Below are 22,428 nucleotides of genomic sequence, written 5' to 3'. Positions count from 1 at the left end.
TAGTTACTCCATATAAACAGAAAGGGAACAGAAACGACTGTAACAATTACCGAGGCATTTCATTACTAAGTGTAGCCAGGAAAGCTTATGCAAGAGTCATCCTAGTGCGATTACAAATCTTAGCTTCCAGAATCTACCCAGAACCTCAGTGTGGTGAATCTGAGCAGAAGGGAAAAGAAAATCCCAAATAATGTAGGAGCTAACACACACCCCTGTTTCACACCGCTATTAACAGGGAATGCTTCTTCTGTATTACTGTTGAAGCAGACTAAGATCATGGCGCAGAGCACTACCAACCTTCCATCCATCAGCATTGATGGCAATCCTCTCCAGGTAGTTGATGACTTTACCTACTTGGGATCCACAATATGTAGCAACTTGTCCATGGACACTGAAATTACTAACAGAATCGCAAAGGCATCGTCTGTCATGGCTAGATTGAAAAACAGAGTATGGAACAATGGACTGCTTACCACAAATACTAAATTATAAGTCTACAGCACTTGTGTTATAAGCACCCTTCTCTATAGCTGTGAGTCATGGTCAACTCTGTATGGGCATGAATCTCGACTCAACAGCTTCCATCTGCGCTGTCTCTGGAAGATCCTTCAGATCTCTTGGAGAGATAGAGTACCCAACACCAAAGTCTTTCATCATGCATGCACAACCAGCATCTTTGCACTCCTGAGTCATTGACGTCTAAGATGGTTGGGACATGACAGGCGCATGGATCCTGAATGGATACCGAAACAACTGCTGTACGGAGAACACCAGGAGGGTGTGAGGCCAGTGGGATGACCGCATCTTCATTTCAAGGATGTCTGCGAGAGAGACGTGACCAAGACCAGAATCAGTCCAAGTGACTGGGAAAGCATTACAGATGATCATGTCAAGTGGCGAGTAACTGTGCGCAACGGCATCAAGCTCTCAGAGGACGAACACACACAGAAACAAATCAGGAAGAGGACTGAGCGAAGGGACAGAGCGGCTTCTGTTCGAAGTCCCTCAAATTTTACATGTCCAAACTGCAGTAGGGACTTCCACTCTCGAGTGGGACTTTTTAGCCACAGCAGACGCTGCAGACTCTGAATCAAGCATGCTACACCATCATCCCTCAAGGATGGATGGATGCCATTATGTAAAGACAGACCAGAGGTGGCACCATAAAAATCATCAGAAATATCCACCTGAAGTGACAGAAGGAGTTCACAAGCACATTCAAAGCATTCTGACCTACCAAGGTCACTAAAGCAATTATGAGAATCCCAAAAAGGTTTATCTTGATTGGGAGATGACAATCAGTACTTTATACTGGAATCACTATGTACCCTACTGTGAGGGACAAAAACTGCCAGTATTAGAGAGGTTAAGTAGAAACCGATTCAATATTGTGATCATCTCAACTGGTTTGTAGGAGTGCTCTTTACAAATGAAAACTACAGGTGTACAACATGTATAAATATGACTATGAAGCAGGCACTGGACCCATGTACATGTGGACTGAGCATTTTGCAAGAACCAGCAGTGATATGATATGGAGCTATATATTTAAATTTCTATACCCAAACAGCAGTGCTTCCAAAATAATATACTATTCAGGCAACTGTGCTGGGCAAAAGGAGAATTGAACTCTTATGTGCATGTCATCATCACTACTATGTAAAGACATATTCAAAGAAACTGGAAACAGGTTTTGATTCCTGGTCACACACAACTCCTGTGATATAGAAATTTTGCAACCATTGAGTAATACTGAAGAAGACATGCAAGCCGAGTTTTCCCACCCACTGAGTGGTTTGATATTGCCAAGGAAAACAGAGCAGAAAAGAAATTAGCCATGACAGTTATAACACAAGATAATTATCTAGAGTTCAGCAAAATGCCTCATCAGCACATAACATTAAGAAATACACCAAAAAATAGACAGTATATTATAGTAACTAATTAGAAGTTACTGTATTCAAATTTTTGGTCTCAGATCCCGATTCAGTTTTCCTGAAACACACTGTTCTAAGAGACTTCCATGACATTAATGTTGAGAAGCATAGCTGTCCAATACAGATTTCACAGATTATGACCAGATTATTGTAGGCCTATTCTTATGCAGCATGAGAAATTGTCTATCATCATGGACCTGCTTCCCTATACACCTGTAGTGCATCACAGATATTATTTATCCCTTACTCAGTACAAAGCCACAGAACAGGTTATTCAATCAACATTAACTGATGGCCATATTTCATATTACACTTAATACCAATTGGTAAAGCCAAATTTTGGCACTGAATCTTTTGTGATACACTATCTGAAGCCAGAGAACTGTATCTAATCCTTAAACTTAATATTGTTTCTCATAGTGTGCAATAGTTAAAAATGTTTTATTTCATGTGAGAAGAACACTGTAACATATGTAGAATCTTACAATATAAGAAATGCACCTTTTATGTCCATTACCTGATTTATGAACTTTATGAACATGACTGTCCTGCTAAATTAACTTAATATGGCTTACCATTATCTTACCCTAAGTGCCTCAGTTTGTTGTATGGAACTGTGTGTACTGGTGTGAAAGAGCTGTGCATGTTCCATATTGATGTGCACCTCCATATACTGCCAAGGGCTTTCCGTGTGATCAAAAGTAGCCAGACACTCCCAAAAACTTACATAGGTGTGGTGTGCTGCCACCTACTGCCAGGTGCTCCATATCAGCAACCTCAGTAGTCGTTACACAAAATGAGAGAACAGAATGGGGTGCTTTGCAGAACTCACAGACTTTGTTTGTGCTTAGGTGATTGGGTGTCACTTGTGTCATACATATCTACATGAGATTTCCACACTCCTTAACATTCCTAGGTCCACTGTTTTCAATGTGATATACCAAGCAAGGTGGCACAGTGGTTAACACACTAGACTCACATTTGAGAGGATGATGGTTCAATTACACATCTGACTATTCTGATTTAGGTTTTCCATGATTTCCCTAAATTGCTTCAGACAAATGACGGGATGATTCCTTTGAAAGGGCATGGTCAACTTCCTTCCCCATCCTTCCCTAATGTGATGAGACCGATGACCTTGCAGTTTTGTCTCCTCCCCAAAATTAACCCTCAACCTTCAATCTGATATTGTAGTGGAAACGTGAAGGGACACATACAGCACAAAGGCGTACAGGCCTACCTTGTCTGTTGACTGGCAGAGACCGCTGACAGTTGAAGAGGGCCGTATTGTGTAATAATCAGACTTCCATCGAGACCATCAAACAGGAGTTCCAAACTGCATCAGGATCCACTGCAAGTACTATGACAGTTACAAGGGTGGTGAGAAAATTTGGATTTCATGGTCGAGCGGCTGCTCATAAGCCACACATCACACAGGTAAATGCCAAACGACACCTCGCTTGATGTAAGGAGTGTAAACATTGGATGATGGAACAGTGGGAAAACGTTGTGTGGAGTGATAAATCATGGTAATCAGTGTGGCGATCCGATGGCAGAATGTGGGTATGCTGAATGCCTGATGAATGTCACCTGCCAGTGTGTGAAGTGTCAACAGTAAAATTCAGAGGTGATGGTGTTACGGTGTGGCCATGTTTTCGATGGAGGGGGTTTGCACCCCTTGTTGTTTTGCAGTGCACTATCACAGCACAGACCTACATTGACGTTTTAGATACCTTCTTGCTTCCCACTGTTGAAGAGCAATGCAGGGATGGCGACTGAATCTTTCAACAGGATCGAGCACCTGTTCTTAATGCATGGCCTTTGACAGAGTGGTTACATGACAATAACATCCCTGAAATGGACTGGCCTGAACAGAGTCCTGACCTGAATCCTATAGAACACCTTTGGGATGTTTTGGAATGCTGACTTTGTGCAAGGCCTCACTGACTGACATCAATACCTCTCCTCAGTGCAGCACTCCATGAAGAATGGGCTGCCATTCCACAAGAAACCCTTCAGCACCTGACTGAATGTATGCCTGCAAGAATGTAAGCTGTCAGCAAGGCTAAAGGTGGGCCAACACCATATTGAATTCCAGCATTATTGACAGAGGGCACCACGAACTTGAAAATCATTTTCAGCCAGGTGTCTGGATACATTTGATCACATAGTGTATGTAGTTTGCCAAATAGAGAGATAAGTGAAACTTGCTCATGACTGTTAAGAACGCTTGCTTCTTTGAACAAGACCATGCAAATTGTATGGTTTACATATTAATAAATAAAGAGGCCTCAATCTCTTCACAGCTCTGGAGATAAAGTTTGCATTTCCTAATAATGTAATATTGGTGAGGTAAGGAAGGGCGTCAATTGCTGATAAATGTTGCTTAGATGGTGCAATGCTAATTTAAATACATATGTGCCTTAAATATGTGACTTATTTTAGTATGGAGCTGCTTTTGTTGGGCCAGCACTTTATTCATGCACACTGGAGGCAGGACAGGATTATGCTGCCATTTATTTGAAATATTGCTAATGTATTTATGATGGTATGACTGAAGGATGTGTTAAATATTATTATTCATTTGTTGGTCTCTTATCTAATGGTGACTGTAAATACTTAATTTTGAGATACAATTTTTAAAAACATTGTTCTCTTGCTCATATTGACAGAAACTCTTCTGATCTAGTTATTGAGTGTGTTTATATTACTGACTAAGAATTTGTAGTTGCCTTAAAGTCTTTACAAAGCATTTAAGATCCCTTGGATCACTTAACTGTCGTCAGTTCCATGTCCTACACAAGTATCTAATTATTGCTTAATTTTGTCCTTGAGCATGAGCTGTATGCTATCTGTCTTCTCGTATAATGTCCATAAAGTCATATGTGTCCACAAAGATGCAGGAGAGGACACAAAAGAGGGGCACTTACTCTCTCCCCCCCACCCACCCTCCCAACCCCATCCCCAGATCTGGAATACAGATTTTTAATTCCCTACTGAATACTCTGAAATTTCCATGATTTCACTAAAACTCTCATTTAACCAGTTGTAGCATTATGTGGCTGGTCATACTGGATAACATTACAGCTTTAACAATTGCTGTATATCTTATGGTTGTTTGGATGCCACTATGTCACAATTTCAGACCATCAGATTAAAAATGTGCCACTTCCATAATAATACAGAGAGGTGTACTTTGAAGACAGTTTGAAAGGATGCATATCTTTTAAGTATCAAAGTAATCTACCTGGAATAAATGTTGAGTGAATGACAAGAAATTATTTGGTATACAATGAATTTTGTGTGTGTGTGTGTGTGTGTGTGTGTGTGTGTGTGCATGGGTGTTTGTGTGTGTATGTGTGTGTGTTTTTGTGGGTATGGGTGTGTCACCTATAAATTTATTTTTTGTAGCATAACATGTCTGGAAACTGGCCAACAATTTTGTACCAAAAAGAAAATTTTTGTCTTGTCCCTCTACTTCTATGGATAAATTTTCTGCAAATACCTACCCACGCATATTGCTTTTTGGTTTACCTTAATATAATATTCAAAATTGGCAAAAAATACTAGGCCTGGTACAAAAAAGTGTGGGGAATTCACGGCATGATCCGTCTTAGGTTTCTGTGAAATAAGGCCTGCTGTATCGTTAGTATCTCCATCAGACTGCAATACGAACCCCATAACTATTCATATGCCCCAAAGACGCTACACATGTGAGACTTCAGACGCCACCTCAAATGCTACACTGATCACAACTTGGAAGCAGCAGCCGTGGTTGTGGTATGTGCATGAAACAAATACCTCTACAGTCTGCAACCAGTGTTCACTGAGAATGTATGTATGCCTTGTCACTGCAGCAGCTATCAGATCATTGCTATGGACTTGTTGTCTCTTGGACTTCACTTCTGTTACTTACTTGTAAGTTTGGTTTTACAACTTGTGTTATTGTGTGATTTTGCTTCAAATGTTCCTACACTAGATCATAGTTTAGACTATGATTGCAGTTCTGCTCTACCCTTGTCATTGTTTCCATCTGTATACATTACTCTGAGATCTCTACTCTACAACAGTAAACTAGTGAACAGTAAACAAAAACGTTACAACAGTTAAATAAGTGTGTGCCTCTTTCATTTGGCAAAATCAAAGCCCATATTGGATTCTGCAATCACACTCCTGAAACAACAAAAAGCAAGAACTTCAACTGATCCTATAATAGCAGGCAGAACAAGAGGTGCTATAAACACAAACGAGACAAAAATAAAAAAAAAAAAAAAGAACCGTTGAAGCGCAGCTACAAAAGAACCAACAATAGCAGCAAATGTTCAATCAGATCTTGCAGCAGCAAGGGCAAGCAATTCATCAAACCCCATCATTCTAGCAATTTCGAGAGTGTCATGACAAATGTTAGGACTAGTACTCATAAACTCATCACGTACAGAAATATAGATTATCTACATCTACATCTATACTTCATAAACCACATTATGGTGTTAGCAGTGGGTACTTTTGGTACCTCTCTATTTCCTCTCATTCCTACACAATTTTTGTACTTATGTTTCTACACAAACTGTAAGTTATATAATTGTCTTGGTGTAAGCACTCTGCAATACAAATATCAAAGGAAAAAATATGTTTTCCTGTTTTTCTTGTAATGCACACTGTCAGAAATTCAACAGTAAACCTCTCTGTGATGCACAATGCCGGTCTTGTAGCATTTGCCACTGTACTTTGTCGAGCATCTCTGTAATGCTCTTGCACCAATTAAACAAACTAAGATGATAAAAACTACTTAAGATAGAGCACACTACTCTCCATGTGAACTTCTATTCTCTTCTATCCATCTAACCTATTAAGATCCTAGACTGATGAGCAGTACTCAAAAATCTGCCAGACAAGTAAAACGAAAGGCACTTCTTTCATGGAAGTACAGTATAAGCTCATTATCATGAATTTCAAGGGATCAAAAAATGAAGGGTTTGTTTAAAAAAATTGTATTAAGTGAAAAACACAGATTTTAATATGTATGCATATGCTGTAGTACAGTACTGTGTAATACACTATATTATCAGTCACATTATATTATTGTAGACATATAACACCATTAAGAGATTGTAAAAGTACAACTACCCAAAAATTACAGTATCTTCTTGAAAAAAATGCAAGCATGGTTCACTGATGTCAACAGGAACGAAAATATCTTGTAATTTCACAAGCAATTGTAACTATAGTGTCCATAAACCCAGCAGTGATGTCAGATGTTGAAGCAAACCATTCCAAACTGTCCAAGAGTGTACACATCTCCTGATGGGTGGGTGGGATGGTATCTGTATTCTCCTCTTCCTCCCTTCCATCTGATGATCCTTGTTGCACCTCAGTCACAGCATTTGGCACATCAGATTCCACTGAAATGCATACAGCAACAATGTTGTGTGCACTAACGAATTTCCCAAAACTAATCCCTGGATTCACAACATCTTGCAGAACTGTCCATTCATCAGGTGAAATAGCATCATCTAACTTACGGATATCTTTAGTTTTGCTATGTCTCCATGCTCTGTATATGATGTGGTGAAGCAGAGTTTCAGGTTGCTGTGATTGCTGTTACTGCATCAAGCAAATTCCAGTTTGTGGTTGCAGTATTGTTTTCAACAGCACAAACTGCAACTCTTACAAATCTCTTGTAATAACCTCTCTTCCTGAGAGAAATGATGCCTTGGTCCATGGGCTGACTTGAGCCTTGTTGCATCTGGTGGAGAAAACTGAACTTTTATGTTTGTTACGTTCAGATCCTGTACATTACGGGCCGGATATCTGTCCAGTATAAGAAGAACATATCTGCTTTCAGAAACCATTTGACTGTTGAGATGAAGAAGCCACTTGTGAAATGATGTGCTGTTGAGCCAAGCTTTCTTATGGTGAAAGATATAAGGTAAGATATCCATACTTACATTTTAAAACAATATGGTTTCTCAGAATTATTGACATTCCTGGGATAAAACCTATCATTGTCATCCATGTTAAATCCAAGGGCAACAGTTAAATATTGTTTGCTGAGTGATCTACCATGACACTTAGCACTTGGCACAGGATCACGCTTCATTACAGGATCATTTAGTAATCATGAAAGCATTACGGAAATGATAGATAAACCCCAGTGGAAGACTCTGCAAGAGAGATGCTCAGTAGCTTGGTACGGGCTTTTGTTGAAGTTTTGAGACCATATCTTCACCGAGGAGTCAAGCAGTATATTGCTCGCTCCTATGTATATCTCACGAAGAGACCATGAGGATATAGTCAGAGAGATAAGAGCCCACACAGAGGCATACTGACAATCTTTCTTTCCACAAACAATACAAAACTGGAATAGAAGGGAGAACTGATAGAGGTACACAAAGTACCCTCCGTCACACACCGTCAGGTGGCTTGCGGAGTATCGATATGGATGTAGATGTAGATGTAGATTTTATCTCGAGTGTGTGATTTCAAAAACGTTTGTAGAAAAGTCCAGTTTCATCCATATTGAACATATCACATGAGGCATACCTTCTCCTCACTCAATCAAATTCATGCAATCAGCTGTTCTCACTTTCTTCATCAACTTTATTTGCTTCACCAAAAACTTGTACAGATGAAACTGAATGTCTGTTTACGAACCAATACAGCCAACCAGCAGAACTATTGAAGTATGATGCATATATTTTTGGCAATCTTATTGTCTTTTGATTGAATCACAGGGCAACTTAAAGATATGTTTGGTGCATGCATATGATTGAACCATACTAGCAGTAACGTCTTGATGTCCTTGTACTAAGGGCCACATAAGTCATTTATATTTGTTTCAGGAACCTGATGGAGCTTCATTAATCACTTTTTCTCAAATATGAATTATCGTAGATAAAGTAGATTGGGAAATTCCAAACTGCTCTGCAGTTGCTGTTTTCTGTGTATCACAGTTCACTTCACATAGAATCTCAGAGTTTACCAGTACAGTTAGAGCTCCCTGTTTCCTCTTTGCAATGTTACACGTGCTACTATTTTCGGATTTTTATTCTGTATTCTAACTCCATTTGGCTATGAAGAAAGGAACACCTGGCACTGAATACTTTTGTAAATGTTTATTCACACATTACTGAGTTTATTTAAATGTACTGTACACAGTGATTGTTGAGGCAATAATCGTAGCTGCCAACTACAAAATGTTATAAACAAGACAACAATGGGTAGTTAGCTTTGTAGTTTCATTCCTTGCATTCAATCCAGAAAAAAATTAACAATTAAAAATACTGTAACATCAGAAATTTGTCTTACAATGAAATTTAATTACATTAGGTACTGAAAAATTGTTTGTAAATTATCTTAACCAGAATTGTTATTAAGCAATAAAACCTCCCATAAGAACAATGTATTTCTGTTGAGGGCAATATTTTTTTATGATAACAATGTGTTCACCTTAAACCAGTTCATGCTATTGAGTTTATACTATATTACATTTCCTTAAGATTCTGCCAATGAACCTTATCCTGACCTCTGTTTTCCTACAGTTTGTTTTATGTGGTCATTCCACTTGAGGTTCTCTGTATGGCTACGCCTAGGTATTTTATAGTAGTTATAATTTCCTGTGATTTCTTACCAACTGCAAAATCAAACGGTAGTGGATCTCCTCATGTATTCATGGGCAATATGTTATACTTACTTATTTCCGGGTTCAGCAACCAGTCCCTCTACCAGCTGCAGGTCTTCCTCCATTTTATTACATTCATCATGGGTTGCAGCCATCTGACAGGTAACCCTGTCATCCATCAATGATGTCATGGAGCTGTCAGCAGTGTCAACTAGATAATTAATGGTCAGTTTATCAGAACAGTATTGGCCCTGCCATACCCTATTGGGGTGCTCCTGAACCTACCTTTACATTTGTTAATGTTATTCCTTCAAAAAGGTGAGTTGAGTACTTTCAGCAAGGAATGCTTAAATACAGTCACAAATTTGGTCTGATACTCAGGAAGCTCATTTTTTCACTAACTGTATCATATATCTTCCTGGCATCAAAGAATGTGGAAACAACCTGAGCACCTTTGTCTATGACATTTTGGATCTCACGGATGAACAGTGTGTTCTGAATTTCATCAGATCTCTGCCTGTGGAATTAATTTTGATTTTAATGGAGCATAAAACACAAATCTACAACACACTTATATCAGTGATATAAGTATACAATTATGTCTGGTGATTCTTCCTGAACATGGGAATTACAGGCACTTTCCAATCGCCAAGTTCCCTATGAAAGATGCAAAAATTGGGACTATTTCCAAAAATGTGCTTCAAAGAAGAATATGAAACTGAAAATATTAAAAATGTTTTAGATTTGACCATTACAAGAAGTCCAACCATCACTGATATGAAAATTGGTAACCCATCATGAGAAAGATGTCAACATAAATTCAGATTTGATATGACATAAGGTATTTCAGACACTTAAACAGGTGGTGGTCACTAACAACTGCAAACAGAAGAAAATATGTAAACTGTGTGTCAGATTGACAGCAGTACAACGCTAAAAGCAAAGAGAAAATGAAGTAAAAGACAAATATTTAAAGCTGTCCTGTAAATGTAAAGTACCTAATAAGGTAGCAAAACTCTTTAGGAACATGAATGCGAAGGTTCTTCTTCATAACAGATATATTAGGCACTGGCTTACAGAATGTTATGAAAAGAAGAACTGATTACCCATTTCAACCAACAGGTGTGTATAGTGTATAATAGGGAACATGTTGGAGGTTAAAAAGGTAAAAAAGGTAGGAGACAAGGTACTGGCGGAAGTAAAGCTGTGAGGATGGGACATGGGTCATGGTTGGAAAGCTCAGATGGTACAGCACTTGCCCACAGAAGGCAAAGGCCCTGAGTTCGAGTCTCAGTCTGGCACACAGTTTTAATCTGCCAGGAAGTATCATATAAGCACACACTCCACGGAAGAGTGAAAATTTCATTGTGGAAACATCCCCCCAGCTGTAGCAAAGCCATGTCTCCACTATATCCTTTCTTCCAGGAGTGCTAGTTCTGCAAATTTTGCAGGAGAGCTTCTGTGAAGTTTGGAAGGTAGGAGACGAGGTACTGCCAGAAGTAAAGCTGTGAGGATTGTGCATGAGTCATGCTTGAATAGCTCTAATGGTAGAACACTGGCCTGCAAAGGGCAGAGGTCCCGAGTTCGAGTCTCGTTCAGGCACACAGTTTTAATCTGCCATGATGTTTCATATCAGCATACACTCTGTTGCAGAGTGAAAATTTCATTATACGTGTTATACATTGGACAAACTGGAAGGAACTTTAGAATGTAATACAAGGAGTACCAGAAGTATACTATTACCAAAATTATCATAAAGTACCAGTCTCTGAAACCTAAGCCTTGACAGTGTGAGTAGACAGCACAGTATAAAAGTTCTGCACAGAGTAGGAAAAGATAAATTACTTGATGTTTTTGAGAAGCTGAGAATTTTTGCTTGCAAAAAGACAGAACCTGAGTCACTACTCTAGGAATTGGATGACTGCAAAATAAATTGTTTTTATTTCATCTTTCTGACCCCACTGTAGTGAAAAATAGTAAGTAGTCCTTCAGGTTCAATGCACAAACATGAGTCACAAATAGAATGCGACAGGATTAGCTCAAAATGGTGGAACGTGAGGGGTGTGCAGTCAGTCTGTCTCTGAGTGTCTGCACATGCTGTATGCAAATAAGCATGAACGGGAAGTAACCTGCAAGTGGAGGTCACTATCCTTACATCAGTGCAAGACAAGGAGTACACTTCAACAATACAGAAGTCGACAGTAATCTCTTTTTTGCTAATTAGCTGATTTACTCTATTGTCTTAGTTGCTATTTGATCATAATATACATGTTATATCAACTATAATTGTACGTTCTTTGTCTACACTATCTAGCTCTTTCTAATGTCTCTGTAAAATACTTAAACAATCTCTGTGGTAATGTGGTAGCTTAATTGTTATTTGTAACTATTTTACTAAGTCAGTTATCTAAATAGACTTACTGTAGGATCTACACGTTGTCAATAAGCTGGATTCTTCTAGGCTACTTGATAATGCATGCTTGGCATGTGAAATGGGTATTCAGTAAACAGTAATGTATAAGTGAGACTGTATGCTGCATACTATACACTAATCTCTTTCTGTTGCTCTGTACTAGCATGGAAAAAATATTAACAAACACATGTAGCCGCAGTGAGGCTACAATTCAGGCAGCCTCAGAAGAAAGATTCACAGTCATAGTCAACATGAAAATGAATAACTACAGCCGTGAAACCAGTAAACCAACTTGGGAATTGTGCACAGGATGAATTCAAGAACTTACACACATTTAGCATCCCTACTGCCCTCCACTCACAATTTATTTATTTATTTATTTTTACACATACTGTTCTGTAGGACCAAATGGAGGAGCAAATCTCCAAGGTCTTGGAACGTGTCAGTACATGAATTTACAACATAAAAGTAATAACAGATAAAATAAAATGTTTATGGACCCAAAAAACGATAAGCCATAAGTTTATGAAAACGTAGCCAACAATATACCACAGGAATCAGTTAATCATCAGAATATCAGAAGTGTCACATTCGGAAACTCTTCAGTTTTGATTTAAAATCACATGGATTGTTCCTAAGATTTTTGAATTCTTGTTGTAGCTTATTGAAAATGGGTGCAACAGTACACTGTACACCTTCCTACACAACAGTCAAGGAATTGCGGTCCCAATGTGGATTTGATTTCTGCCTGGTATTAACTGAGGGATAGTTGCTAATTCTTGGGCATAAGCTGATATGGTTCACAAGAAACAAAAGGGAAACAATATATATATATATATTGAGAGGCCAATATCAGAATCCACAGGCTAGTGAACAGGGGATGACAAGAGGTTCATGAACTTACACCACTTATTGCCCAAACCACTCACTCGTTTCTGAGCCAAAAACACGCTTTTAGAATGTGAAGAGTTACCCCAAAATGTAACACCATATGTCATAAGTGAATGAACATAACTAAAATAGACTACTTTTTGTGTCGAACTATCACTTACTTCAGATACTGTTCGAGTAGTAAAAATGGCAGCATTAAGGCTTTGAACAAGATTCTGAATGAGAGCTTTCCATGACAGTTTACTATCTATCTGAACACCAAGAAATTTGAACTGTTCAGATTCACTAATCATGTGCCCATTCTGTGAAATTAAAAACTCTGGTTTTGTTGAATTGTGTGTTAAAAAATGTAAAAAATGTGGCTTACTGTGAATTAGCATTAATTTATTTTCTAGAAGCCATGGACTTGTACCATGAACTGCACTATTCGAAACAGTGCCAGTGTTGCACACAACATGCCTTCCATACTGTCGAGCTAGTGTCATCAGCAAACTGACATATTTTAGGATCACCTGTAATAATAGAGGGCATATCATTTATATACATAAGGAACAGGAGAGGCCCCAGCACTGATTCCTGCGGCAACCCCTATTTGACTGCACCCCACACAGACCCCATATCACAGCCATTCTCATCTCTGTGGATAATGATTTTTTGCTGTCTGTTGTTAACATAAGAGGTGAACCAATTTCGAGCTACTCCCCGAATACCATAATGGTCCAACTTCTGGGGAAATATTTTGGGATCAACACAATGAAACGCCTTAGTTATATCAAAAAAAGATGCCTAGCGTTCAAAACCTTCTGTTTAACCCATCTAGTACCTCACAGAGAAAAGAGAAAATGGCATTTTCAATTGTTAAACCATTTCTAAAAGTGAACTGTACATTTGATAGCAAATTATATGAAAAAAAAAAAATGATCAATTATCGTTACATATACAGCTTTTTCCATAGGTTTAGCAAACACTGATGGCATAGAAATACGTCTAAAATTGTCCATATTATCCTTTTCTCCATTTTTACAAAGGGGCTTTACTACTGAGTACTTTAATCATTCACAAAACAGACCATCCAAAAGAAAATATTACAAATATAGCTAAGAACAAGGCTAACACATGCAGTACAGTACTTAAATATTCTGCTAGGTACTCCATCATGTCCTTGAGAGTCCATAGTCTTCAGTGATTTAATTATTGACTCAGTCTCCTGCTTGTCAGATTCACAGAGAAGTATTTCAACCGTCAGGCTCAGAAAGGCATTTTACAAGAGAGTTATATGATTCCCTGCAGAAAGTAAGTTTTTAAAAGTTTTGTCTATGCCTGTGCTACTGTTCCTTTGCACCCTGTTTTGAAAAAACACACTCTGCATCAGATCATATGAATTTAGGAGATCTTCCAACATCCTTTTTCTTGCACAGTCACACACAAAATTAGACTGAACTCACCACATATAGCCAATTTTTGATACTTCCTATAAAGTGAACCAAGAACCGTCTGGGGCCTAAGTAGAAATGCTCTGAAGTCAGAGTTAGGGGACCTATAAACAACAACAATAGCAGTTTAGTTATGCTGAATTCAACTGCCCCTGCATAACCAGAGCAGTGCCGAGAATGGAATATCCGTTTCTTACACACATTCACCTGTGACAGGTTTCATTAGTAATTGTGATATGCACTGTATAAAATCTTCCACTTGCGTGATCCTGGTGCTACTAATTGTCATATGTCCTGTGTATAAATCTTACAGCTGTAGTGCCTCTATTGTCCCTCTCAGCTTGTCACCAAAGCAGCAGTTTGTGTTGCTTAGCCTGCTGATGTGGCCAAGTGGTTCTAGACGCTTCAGTCGAGAACCGCACACCTGCTACGGTTGCTGGTTCGAATCCTGCCTCAGGCATGGTTGTGTGTGGTGTCCTTAGGTTAGTTAGGTTTAAGTAGTTCTAAGTCTATGGGACTTATGACCTCAGATGTTAAGTCCCATAGGGTTTAGAGCCATTTTGAACCTTTTTTGTGTTGCTTGGGCCTTAAACTGGTTCTGAGGCGACTACCTACTGAAATAGCCATAGCTACACAGATTACTGAATGCAACAAAGTTAAAGGAAGTCAAGTTGTAATGAAAAGTCACAATTTCCTTAACTCGAGTAAAGGTGTGGTCCCTTGTGACAAGCTTAAGAATAATGATGAGGCAGATAGAGATGGGGATTAGTAATCATGATGTCATCATAATGATTTTGGACTCTAAAGATGATAAATCAAACAAGAAGGCTATAACAGTATTTCTGCTAGAAATAGCAGATTCATAACATCCCACTTAGAAAATGAATTGGCATAATTTAGTTCCAGTACAATGGATGAAGAGGAATTATGAGCAAAGTTTTAATAGATTGTATATCGTACTCTGGAGGAATCTGTCCCATGTAAGTGGAGTAAAGATGGAAAAGATCCACCATGGTTTAACAATGAAATAGGGAAATTGCTGGGAAAGAAAACATTGTTGCACTCTCAATTCAAAACAGTACACGCAAATGATGACAGGTAGATGTTAATACAAATTTGACCATCTGTAAAAAGACTGATATGCAAAGCTTACTACAACTAAGACCATCATACATTACCAATAGAGCTTGCCAAGCAGCCGAAGAAAATTCTGGTCCTACATAATATCATTAATGGGACCTAAGCCTTCAATCCAGTCAGCCATTGACCAGAATGGTGTGCCTGCAGAAGACAGCGGGATTAAAGCTGAAGATTTAAATTGCACATTTAAAAAATCATTCACACAGGAGAATCACAGAAACACACTGTCGTTTGATCATCCCATGACATTGGTGGTGGGGGCTAATGAGGGAAAGGGGACCAAATAGTGAGGTCGTCCGACCCATGAGATACAGAGGATATAGTAATGAGCAACCATGGTGTACATAAATAACTGAAAGAGTTGAAAGCAAATATGTTGCAGGTACTGATGGAATCCCAGTTTGGTTCAACAAAGAGTACTGGTTCAACAAAGAGTACTCTACAGCATCGACTCCTTAGTTAGCTTGCATTTATTGTTGACCTCTTACCCAGCAGAAAGTCCCAAGTGACTGGAAAAAAGTATATAAGAAGGTGAACAGAACACACTCACAAAATTAGATACCAATATCATTAACATTCATCTGCTGCAGAATCCTTAAACATATTCTGAGTTTGAACATAATGAATTTCCTTGGGTGGGGAAAGCTTCTGTCCACAAATCAACATGGTTTTAGAAAGTATCACTCATGTGAAACACAGCTTTCTCTTTTCTCGCATCGAATCCTGTGACCCATAGGTGAAGGGCAACAGGTGAATTCCATATTCCTAGATTTCTGTAAAGCATCTGACATGATGCCACTCCGCTGACTGTTGGTCAAGGTACGAGCATATGAAATAGATTCCCAGATATGTGAGTGCCTTGGAAACTTCTTAAGTAGCAGGATCCAGTATGTTATCCTCAACAGCATGTGTTCAAGACATGGATATCGTCAGATGTGGCACCAGGAAAGTGTGATATGACTGCTGTTATTTTATATACAAATAAGTGATTTGTTGGACAAGGCAAGCGGAAATCTGCAAAAATCCATAATGTTATAGTACAGTATTAGTAGTGTGCTTCTTGACACTGTCACATTAATTAAATATCTAGTGATAACACTGCAAAGCAGTATGAAAGGGAATTAGCATGTAAGGACTATAGAAGGTAAGGCAAATGATGGTTGACTTCAGTTTATTGGGAGAATTTTAGAAAAGTATGGTTCTTCTATAAAGGAAACTGCATGCAGGACAGAAGTGCAACCAATTGGTGTGTATTTCTCGAGTGTTTGGGATCTACACCAGGTCGTATTAAAGGAAGATGTTGAAGCATTTCAAAGGTAAGCTGCTAGGTTCCTTACCATTAGGTTTGAATAACACACAAATATTAATGAGATGCTTTGGGAACTTAAATTAGAATCACTGACTAAAATGTCACATTCTTTTATGCTATTGAGAAAATTTAAAGAACCAACATTTGATGTTTACTGGAATGATTCTGCAGCTACTAACATACGTATTGAACCAGGTCACTGAAGATGAAAGTAGAGAGATTAGAGCTCATAGGGAAGAACATGGACAGCTGTTTTTACCTCAATCTACTTCCAAGTGGAACAGCAAAGGAAACGACTAGTAGTGGTACGTGGTATCCTCCACCATACTGTGGCTTGTTGAATATGTAGGTAGGTGTAGATGTAGATGTAGAATTTCTTATATACTGCAGGCATATGGGCATTAGGCCATATTCTAAGGTGTGATCCTGCACCTAACATTTTGCCTCTCATTATTGGAGACATCATCAGAAACTATAAAGATACAGTCAGTAGTTTAAAACTCCAACAAGCTCAGAAAGCCAAACTGTTTATACATAACAGCACAACAGTTCGTTTGTGATGTCATCCGACTGCTGCTTGAGACCATGGACTCAGCCAGTTGGTGTTCTCAGACTTGTACTCCCAAAAAGTCAGCTATGTTTCCTTTATTTAGCAGTAAGTTCCACGTGAACTTGTCACTGGAGACAGGTAACAGCTAAACGGCTTTCTCTAGTACAATAGGTTTATCAAGGTGCAGTCATAGCTATGCTGCGATGTAGAGACAGAGGCAATAGAAATTTAAAAGGAAAGAAGAAGGATTTGACATGTTGTGAGACTCAGTGCTAAATCAAAACAACTGCATCAACTCTTCCAGTCTACAAGCTCCAGAACACACATTGCCACAACTATGTGATCATAGGCAATTCAGAAGCTTAAAACCTTCAAGTATAGCTCCAGATCAATCATAACTTCCACTCTTAATCTAAGCCAACTGACTTCTTATGTTTTAGTTTCTGAACAGTTTCATTTACTTCATTGTCTGTGGTTGGAAGTAACATCATTGCATTTAGTGCAACATTATTTACAGGCATTATATTTGTTTTGGGGAATTTTTTCTGTGCCTTCTCTGCAATACTTGAAAAAGGCCCATTTACTTAGTTTGCTAAGTGTTGTGGATCAATTATTACCTTATCCCCCTCCCTTAGTAGTATGTTGCTCTGCATTTCTTTCCATCTCCCTGTTGACTTTTTATAATATCCCAGACTGCTTTGCTTTTTATCTCTGCAATATGTATTATTTTGTCATTATATGACTTTTCTGCAGCAATCAACACCTTCCTATAGATCTTTTTGTATCTATGATAGAAATTTAAGAATTATGGATCATTGCAACTCTTTTTGCAGTGAACTGAGGTATTTAAGTGTTTGGGAGTACTTGTTAATACCTGTTGTTATCCTTCTGCCTTTGTGAGATGTTGATACAGAGATGCACACTTTTGGAATTGCCTCTTCAAAGTTCAATGTAAATAATGTGGAGAATTTATAGAATTTCATATTCATTTTGGTTTCCTTATTTACTTCATCCCAGCTTGGTTTTGCTATTTCCCTTGAAAAATCCTTTATTTTGAATTCTGATAGATGTTACTTGTAGGCTTGTAGTTTAGGGAATGATTCAATGCCTGATTTTACTGTTGTTATTTGACAGAGATGGTTTGATAGTCTGAGACGTTTCACCGCTACATCACATTTTCCCTGTCCATATTTGTGGCCTCATGGTCAATTACTAATGCAGTCATTGTAGTAACCCTTGTTGCACTATTGATCAATAGAGACATTTTGTAAAGTGCTGGATATATTCTTTTAGGCTGGGGAACCTGTTGTCTGGATTTATCCTAAAAAAGACTTAATTTTCCTACCCATAACAACAGGTATTTGACCATGCGTGGCCCAAGATCCACCCCCTATACTTTCTTGAATCACTGTACCAATCTTCCCTTCCCAGTCCTGGTTAGGTGTAGGCCATTCCTACTGAAACTCAATCTGTTGATAGTCCCGACAGGCAGCAGAGAAACATGAGCAAAGTTAACTGCCCTGAGAGCCATCCCTAACCCCACACTGATTCACCTCACAGCTCCATCAAGGTGAGGCCGATCATGACACCAGAACAGCTCAGCAGAATGTACCTTGGTGCCATGAGTCAGGGAAACTATTTAGCCCAGGTCACCATCTATGTTATAAGCCCCATCATGTCCAACTTACATAAAGACCCTAAGTCCTGTATCAGTTGACTTAGCCCTGCATATGGCTTGAAGATACTGGTGGCCTGGTACGCTGCTGCTAAACTTCCCTATAATTGAGGGACTGTACCTTTCCCATGGCTACTACCTAGCAGCTGCACTTTCTTCTTCCTAACACTTTGTACACTCTTAGGCTTCTTGTCCTTGGTTGAAGTGTGTTACACATTTTCTGCTCCTCATTCTACCTGAGGCTCTTCTCCACTTAACTCTGGCAGGGTTAGATATCTGTTTTTGGTGTTGATGATAAAACTAGCAGATCATGTTCTCTTTCTTCCTAGCCTCCTAACAGCTACCAGTTCCCAACCAACCTCCTCTCTCCTATCTTTCTTGGTCCTTACCAGTTCCTTCCTTGCTTCCTCTAACTGTGCCTGAAGAGCACATATTTTCCTTTCCTGTTCCCTAATCAAAATGTTAATACAGCAGTTCCAGGAAAGAGCCTCTTCTGTTCTCCCAACATTTTCCCCACAGCATTACCACCCCCCCCCCCCCCCCTCAGTGAAAATATTCCCTACAAGATTGGCAACAAATCCCTCTATACTCACTACCCTATAACAGCTCCCACATTTGTTACTCACAGTCAGTTTTGAAAGAATAATTAAGTTTAAAGAATGTTTTAAATTTGTCAAATATGTGAGATTCGCTGTATGTAAAAAAGAAACAATACAAAGGTTTTTTGTTATAACAGAACTGTCCTAAAAAATTTTGTTCGCAGTCATAGAGATGTCCATGCAACAATTATCAGTTTTATTTTTGAAGTGCGAAACTAATTAGTTAATTGTATATTCATGAAAGAACACATGTTGCATAATTTCAAAGAATAATTTTCATTTTTTGTAAAAAAAAGAAGTCAGCAAAATGTTCTATTTTATAATTATGTCTCAATTTTCGTCAGAGAAATATATTTTCTATGATAATTATAAGTTCAGAGATAATACCACTGACCATGCCTTTGCGTGGTTGCTTGAAAACATTAACTTACATTTTCAGACATAGGCCTGTATCTCAATGTGGAGACCCAATTTCTTCACACAAAGTTCATCAGAAAATTGTAACGAGAGCATCCTCTGTCGCACTGTGCAAATTAACAATGCACAATACTACAACTTTCTCATTGCAAGTTCACTTCTGTTTAAGTATGATCTCTTTTTACTCCTTAAGTTGAAATATACAAAGCCATGTGGTGCAATATTTTGTCTTTGCTACTCACCGTAGGATTAATATGTTGACAGGCTCAACAAAAAGGCTGTTACATGTTGAATTTTCAGCCAAAGCCTTCTTCAGAAAAGAAAACACATACACATTCACACAAACAGGCACAACTAATGCACACATGACTGCTACCTCCATTAACCGTGGCCAGAGTTAGGAGTCATGTGCGTGTGTGAGGTGTGCTTGCTTATGTGAATATGTATGTCTTTCCCTTTCTGAAGAAGGTTTTGGTCAAAAGCTCATTAAGTATCAGTCTTTTCATTACACCTGTCAGCAACTCAACATAGCTTCTTTATAGTGAGTAGCAATTATTCCTTTTCCTTACACTGTTGATATTCCAACCTGGACTTTCCATTGTTTAATATTTTGTCCTCATTAGTTATAAATATATGAACTATTTAAAGATGGATATTTCCAACCAGTCACAAACTCCCTGATAATTATATAGATTTTTGAAATAAAATGTCATCGTTGTTGAGCCATGATAACTGTAAACTATGCTGTGTTGTATACATATGTAATTATTTATGTAGTTAACATAAGAGATAATACATTAATAAATTATTTTGTGAGTGTGAATATATTAACTGGAGTGAAATGTGATAAGCTTTGGCAGCATTCCTAGTGTGATAGTTGTGTGACCTAATACCTAAGCTGGATTTCCACATCTCCAATAGTTCTAATTAGAACAAGTTGAGACAGGGTACATCATGAAATTAAACTATAAAATCAAACACCTACGTGAGTACAATAAAACGATGCAAATAACTGAATAGAGTCTGATTGACAAGGACATATTTCACCTAGTAATACAATTAACAGCTATGTCTAACATTTGTGCCCTTTGTTTAGTTGAGGAGACATTTTGTTTTGTACTCTCTTGGTGTTAAAATGAGATATTCCAAGGTTTTCTAAGAGTTCTGTTGTGGAGCGTGTTGTACCTGGGGTGGAAGTGTACCCAGGAACATATCACATTTCCTGTTTGGCCTTTCAGTCTAGAGATCCATTTTATAATCACTTAAAGGAGAATGTAGTCAAGATAGCATATGCATTTTCTGGTATTTTCTACTATTTTTGTTGTTGTGTGACAAGAGGTAGTTTTGTGAAGCATTTGTAAATCATATAACGTATATGCTTTCAGGTGCTGTATAATATGTTAAAGCTCTTTTCAATTTATTGTTATTGTTCAGTTAAAGAGTTTTATGGCAAGTAAAATGCTGTATTTTTAAGCCTAGTTATACAACATGTGGATGGTTAAACCACACTTAGTTTTGTGTATCAACTTGTCTCTTGAAACAAGGTGTCAAAAGCTCAGAACACATGATATTTGCTAATCAACTGACGTTAATTAATGTTACAACAAATTTCAGCATTTCACAAAACGAGATTTGTGTTGATTTCCAATAGTTTATTTTTCAAAAGTTTTTAACTTGGAAATGGTTTTTGATAATGCTTCTCCTTAACTTGATGTACTTCCTGGGAATTGGTGTGTAGTAAATAATAATGCAACACACAGATTATTACATGCAGTTTTTATAATATTTTTATCAATTTCAAGACTTTGAAATCTGAACATAATATTTGCTCCTAGGTACATCACCATATTGTATCTGGGAACAGTTTCTCACATGTGGAAAATCGTCCTTATCTGGAGTAACTTTTGTAAGTTCAGATAAAGGATGCATCGCACAAAAAATGGAAGTTTTTATTTCAAAATGGAACCAGAAAATACAGTGAACTTCTCTTACAGGGCTGGTAGGAGGTGAAAATGTGAAAAGTGTTCCAGGCAACAAAACTCTTCCCTACAGATAAGTTAATCAAAACTCGTCCATTCAACTGAAAAAAAATGCTTTTATTTGTTTGTATGGAAGGAGTGATGGTTCAGGAAACTGAGTAAGATGACTGAATAGATACCTGGATTAATTTTCAAATGTTGCCATTATGCAGCTGAAGATTGGGAGGTCAACATAGTGTATCTTAATGAGTTACACTCTTCTGTTGTTCTGTTGCCTAGTGGCACACCATCACATTTGAAGTGACTGCAGCTAAGCTGACGGATATGAAACAATTATTTGTGGGACCATTGTGGGTGGCATCATCTAAAAGGTCAATAACAAATCAGCTTGTGATATCTGAACTGTTGTATATAATATACCTATCAAAGAAAATAACATCTGTGGCAGTGTTAAGTATCAGTGA

This window comes from Schistocerca serialis, chromosome 3 (genome assembly GCF_023864345.2).
Source record: "Schistocerca serialis cubense isolate TAMUIC-IGC-003099 chromosome 3, iqSchSeri2.2, whole genome shotgun sequence".
In the NCBI taxonomy this organism is placed as follows: domain Eukaryota; kingdom Metazoa; phylum Arthropoda; class Insecta; order Orthoptera; family Acrididae; genus Schistocerca; species Schistocerca serialis.
This window is presented reverse-complemented; position numbering follows the sequence as displayed.